Source organism: Lynx canadensis, chromosome A1 (assembly GCF_007474595.2).
Source record: "Lynx canadensis isolate LIC74 chromosome A1, mLynCan4.pri.v2, whole genome shotgun sequence".
Taxonomy (NCBI): domain Eukaryota; kingdom Metazoa; phylum Chordata; class Mammalia; order Carnivora; family Felidae; genus Lynx; species Lynx canadensis.
In genome coordinates, this window is record NC_044303.2 from 22,961,147 (window position 1) to 22,967,424 (window position 6,278).

Here is a 6,278-nt window from a genome sequence, read left to right on the forward strand (position 1 = left end):
CTCCACACTGTCAGCACAGAGCCCAACTCGAGCTTGAACCCATGAACCATAAGATCAAGATCAAGCCAAAGTTGGACGTTTAACCAACTAAGCCACCCAGGTGCCCCAGATAACTCATTCTTTTTTATTGATGAATAGTAACATATTACATGGACATACTGATGTTTGTTTATTCTATTACTCTTCCAACATATTGAAAGATATATTGGTTGCTTCCATTTAGGAATTGCTTTAATAAATTGCAAACTTAAAATAAATCAGCGAAAATTATGTGACTTCCAAAAAGTTACTGTAATACTAGGATGCATTGAGGAAAGTAAAGCAGTTATAATGTTAGTTGCTGTACAACATAGTGTAGTGGTGGGGCGCCTGTGTGGCGCAGTCGGTTAAGCGTCCGACTTCAGCCAGGTCACAATCTCGCGGTCCGTGAGTTCGAGCCCCGCGTCGGGCTCTGGGCTGATGGCTCAGAGCCTGGAGCCTGTTTCCGATTCTGTGTCTCCCTCTCTCTCTGCCCCTCCCCCGTTCATGCTCTGTCTCTCTCTGTCCCAAAAATAAATAAACGTTGAAAAAAAAATTAAAAAAAAACAAAACAAAACATAGTGTAGTGGTGAAAAACACAGTTTTGGAATTCAGATTGTCACCTCCCAATATGTGTGAGCTGGGCTAGATTGCCTAAACTTTCTGGGCCTCAGTGTCCTTGTCTGTAAACAGGGAGAATAATTGTACTTATAGAGCATTCAGCAGTACTTGGCTCGATAAATATTAGCTATCATTATAACATATAATATTTCCACATATCATGTAACAAGCACTTTATATATATTATTTTATGTCTTCCGAGAACCTTTCAAAGGAGTATGATTATCCCCATTTGTAGACGGAGAATCTGAAACACAGAGGCCATAAGTCAATGGAATCAAGACTTAAACTGCAGTCTACAATATTGCAAAGGCTCCGATCTTTTAATTTGACTGCAGTGATTCTCGAGAGCACAAGAAAAGTCCCCTTTTATTTAGCTGTAGACAAACTGTACCTTCACGTTGAGTTGCTGTATATTATGAAGGACCAACTAGAATGTGTGAAAGAGATGATAGAGTAATGAAACATCTAGAAACCCTTTTAAATGAGGTGCTACTGAAGGAACTAGGGATGATTGGTATGGAAAGTAAAAAGCTGGGAAGAAATTACAATAAAATGGTAACAATATGTGTTTCTTAATGGAAGGTTAAAAGGTGATTTTATTTTTTCTTTATATTTCCTAGATTTTTAAAGATGAACATGCTTTTCTTTTGGTTTGCCTTTATTTTTTATACTTTTTATAATAAGAAAAAACATTAACAAATCATAGTTAAGAGAAAAACTTGAGTGATGGAAGTTAACTAAACTTACTCTGGTAATCATTTCATAATATACACACATATCAAACCATTATGTTGTATAGCTTCAATTATACAGTATTATATTTCAATTGCATCTCAATGAAACTATAACAAAATAATGGTTATATATAAATATCCAGCATAATATTTAGCCTCTTTTTAAAAAATGAATTATTCAGGTTTTATTTTGAAATCTAAAACTGACATTTTGAAATATATATTTGAAAACATAACCACTTTTTCCCTTGTTAATGCTATAAATACAGTTCACACTGAGAAGAAAAAAAGAAAGAAGAAAACCTTGACAGCCTGTTCTGTGAAAGACAGATTAAATGTATTACTTATGACCTCAGAAGACAGTTTGGGTCCAATGTGTGAAAATTATCATCATGTACTTTGGGCTCAAAATAAATGAAAAAGACTGAAGGTTGAGGAAGCTAGCTTTCCTCTAGCAGAAAATGTTTAATCACAGGCTGGGGTCAGACTAGAGCAGATGACCTCCGAGATCTCTTTCAGCGTTTAATCCGTAACCTGGACTTCTACTAATGAGCACAAGGTTTCTTAAGTTTATTTATTTATCTTTGAATGAGAGAGAGAAAGAGAGAGACAGAAGAAGAGAGAGACAGAAGGAGATACAGAATCCTAAGCAGGTACCAGGTTCCGAGCTGTCAGCACAGAGCCCAGCACAGGGCTTGAACCCACCAACCGTGAAATCATGACCTGAACTGAAGTCAGACACTTAATTGACAGAGCCACCCAAGTGCCCCAAGCACAAGACTTTTTGAAGTTTATTTATTTATTTTGAGAGAGAGAGAGAGAGAGAGAGAGAGAGAGAGGATGAGAGAGAGGCCAGTGCAGAGCCTGACACAGGGCTCAAACTCACAAACCGCAAGATCGTGACCTGAGCCTAAATCAAGAGTTGGATGCTTAACCAACTGAGCAACCCAGGACCCCTTCACCCCCACCCACCACTGCCCTGAGCCCAAGATGTCTTTAATTGTTTTAGCTCATGATACAAGAAATCGACGCTGCTAATATTAATGCATTTAGTTTATTAATCTTCAGGCACCCAAGAAACACTTAGCAATTTGTTTTACTTATGAGAAGAAATGAACCTGTATTTCCTTAGAATCTAATTAAATTTTTTTTAATGTTTATTTATTTTTGATAGAGTGAGAGAGAGACAGAGTGTGAGTGGGGGAGGGGCAGAGAGAGGGAGACACAGAATCCAAAGGAGGCTCCAGACTCTGAGCTGTCAGCACAGAGCCCATGAAGGGCTGGAACTCATGCATCGTGAGATCATGACCTGAGCCGAAGTCAGATGCTCAACCAACTGAGCCACCCAGGCGCCCCAGAATCTAATTTAGAATGTCTACTCATTCAAACCAGTTTGTATTAGTTTCCTAGGGCTGCTGTAATAAATTGGCATAAACTGGGTAGCTAAAAACAACAGACATTCATTCTGGGCCAGAAGCCCCAAATCGCTGGCAGAGCTGTCTCCCTCGAAGGGTCTAGGAGAGTGCTCTTCCTTGCTTCTCCCTGGCCCTGGTGTCTGCGGGCGTTCCTTGGTTTGTGGCTGCATCACTTTAATCTCTGCCTCTGTCCTCACATGGCCTTCCCTTCTTCCAGGGTCTCCTCTCTGTGTCTCACATAAGGACACTTGTCACTGGATCTAAGGTCCACTTGAATAACCCAGGGTCATCACATTTTGAGGTCCTTAATCTAATTAATTCTCCAAAGACCCTTTCTCCAAATAAGGTCATGTTTGCAGGTTCTGGAATGTGGACATATCTTTTTGGAGGTCTACCATTCAATCCACTATGCATCTGAGTTACGGGGCGCCTGGTGGCTCAGTCAGTTAAGCGTCCACCTCTTGATTTTGGCTCAGGTCACCATCTCACGTTTCGTGGGTTCAAGCCCAGGGTCGCTTTCTTGCTCTGCCGTGGCAGCACAGAGACTGCTTGGGATTCTCTCTCGCTCTCTCTGCCCCTCCCCACTCTCATGCTTACTCTCTCTCTCTCAAAATAAATAAACTTAAAAACATACTTAAAAAAGAAGTCAGTGAAATATTTTAACCATTCTCTATCTGACATTAACTCCTTACTCTAATTTTTCCTTCCTCTATCCCTGCCAGTCTTCCTGCCCCATCGGCTTTCTTAGGAGTTTCTGCTTTCACTTCCTCCAGGAAGACTTCATTGACCACTGTTGTCTTGTTCACCTTTACAGGCCCAGCATTTAGTGTAGTCCCTGGCATATAAACACAGCTTGGTAAACATTTATTGAAAAAACAAGTGCATCTATGAAAGGAGGCCAGTAATGCTGCCCACCTTTCTATTGAGTTACTGAGAAGCGGTTAGTTTTCAGAGACGCCTGGGGAATTTCAGGGAGAAGATGAGACTTTCTTTACAGAAGGTCTGTTCATTCCAGAAGGCCTTTCCATTGAAACCACACCACAAATATTTAAAGGGAATAAGATGTGCAACCTAACCTGTTTTTTTATTCTCAAGGCACAGGAATGTAGGGAGTTAAAGACAAATGCCATGGTTTCCACGGGGCTGATAATTTTAATGAACACTGAGCAGTTTGGGGCAGTGGGAGCTTTTGTGCTTTGGAATGTGGAGGATGAGTTCTTCTGATGAAGGTTTCACGATGTAACTAGGACAGGGGTGTGAAGGAGATAAGAGGCTTTATTCAGACTGTGAAACTTCTCTTGATGTAGAGCAGCCCCAGTTAGATATACCAGAGATAACTTGACTTGTTAAAAGCAGTTTAAATGGCACATTTGAGGCTTTATAATTGATTTAAAAACTGATGTGGCTGGGGCGTCTGGGTGGCTCAGTCAGTTGAGTGTCTGACTTCGGCTTAGGTCATGGTCTCATGATTTGTGGGTTTGAGCCCCACGTCGGGCTTTTGCACTGACAGCATGGAAACTGCTTCAGATTCGCTGTCTCCCTCTCTCTTTCTCTCTCTCTCTCTCCTGCCCCTCCCCTGCTCACACTCTCGCTCTCAAAAATAAATAAACCTTTTAAAAAACCCACAAAAACTGAAATTGCTGTCTTAAAAGCCAGCAAATTGCTGGGAACCCACCCCTTCCCCCCAGTAGCTTTCTGAGAGGTAATTCATGGTTTCAAAAACTATAAATGGTGTTTTTGAGATGGAAGCTTGATCCTGAATTGAGTGGTATTTTTACCTGGGATTAGGGGCTCTGAAATAAAATGTCAAGGTTTTTTGCTTCTTAAAGACAGTTAATGAATGTATTTGGTCTGTTTTCCTTTTCTCACTGCCTGACTACGGGGAGAGAATTGCCTGAGTCTGACTCTCTACCCCACTCTTAGTGAGTGTGATCTTGAACATGAGCCTTCAAACTTACTTCGGTGACTGGCTGGGGAAATAAGCTTCCGGACTAGTGTTTGTTGGGTTGCAAAGTAACCATGAGTGTCTACTACTATGCTGCAGAATATTGCATTTCTGGTTGAGGATATTATAAATATTTGGAGTTGCTTTTGAGAATCCTTAAGGAGAATGTGGACAGAAAAGACAGAAAATAAGGCTTTACCATTTAGAGGCAAAACTACAGATATCTACAGTTTGTTTTCAGCTCTTTGGTGATTTTAGCACCTCTGTCAACAACAAATCCAGTAATAGTCATCGGTGCCCACTCTGTCAGGCAGCCTTCTGGCACTGGAGCAATATCACTGAGCAAAAGACCATAAATTCTGGCTTCGTGTAGCCTACATCCCAGCAGAAGAGATAATTAGCAAAACACACATCAACTAACTTTTTTTTTAAGTTTATTTATTTTGAGACAGAGGGAGAGAATGAGCATGGGAGGGGCAGAGAGAGAAGGAGACAGAGGATCTGAAGCAGGCTCTGCACTGACATCAGAGAGCCCAAGGCAGAGCTTGAACTCACAAACCATGAGATCATGACCTGAGCTGAATTGGAATGCTCAGCCAACTGAGGTGTCCCCTCGGGGCAGGTGCCCCCACCAACTAACTTATATAGAAGGTTAGAAAAGGACAAATGCTATGGAAAAAAGTAGAGCAGGGGAAAGGGTATAGGATGTGGGGGTAGATTGCAAGTAGGAAAAAGGGTGGCCAGGTGGGCTTCTTTGAGAAAGGGCTGTGCCTGCAGATGTGAGGGGAGAAGCAGAGAGAACAGCACAAAGGCAATCCCAGTAAATGCAGCTGAGGCATGATGGAGATGTGGACCTGAGATTAGAAATGGAAAGATGAGGGGCAGCTGGGTGGCTCAGTTGGTTAAGCGTCTGACTTCAGCTCAGGTTATGATCTCAAGGTTCATGAGTTTGAGTCCCACGTCAGGTTCTGCTGACAGCTCAGAGCCTGGAAACTGCTTCAGATTGTGTCTCCCTCTCTCTCTGCTCCTCTCCCATGCACACTCTGTCTCTTTGTCAAAAATAAATAAACATCAAAAAAAAAAAAAAAAGAAGCGGAAAGATGAGACATGGACAACTTCTGGGCATGTCCTGAAGGCAGAACTATCTGGATTCCTGATGGACGTGATGTATGAGAAACAAGGAAAACCCTATGTCTTTTGCCTGAAAAATCAAAGTGAAGACGCTGCCATCAACTGGACTGGGGGTGGGGGGGGGGCTGGGGCTGCAGGTATTGTGATATGTGTGTTGGGCGAGAGGGGACCTAGATCAGGAATTTGGGTTTGCCCATATATTTGAGACACCCAGTGGGAACTGTAACAGCCCTCCAGCTGCTCTTAAGGACTAACTTGCTTCAGTCTTACACACTCCTTGCTTGCTGACCAAAGTTCCCTGGTGTGTAGCAGAACTAACCCACTTGCCTTGAGACCTGCAGACCGCTGGCCTAGAGGAGTGAAGGACCTTCCCCAGAAGGTAAGTCCTGACTGTATCTCCAAACAGCTGCG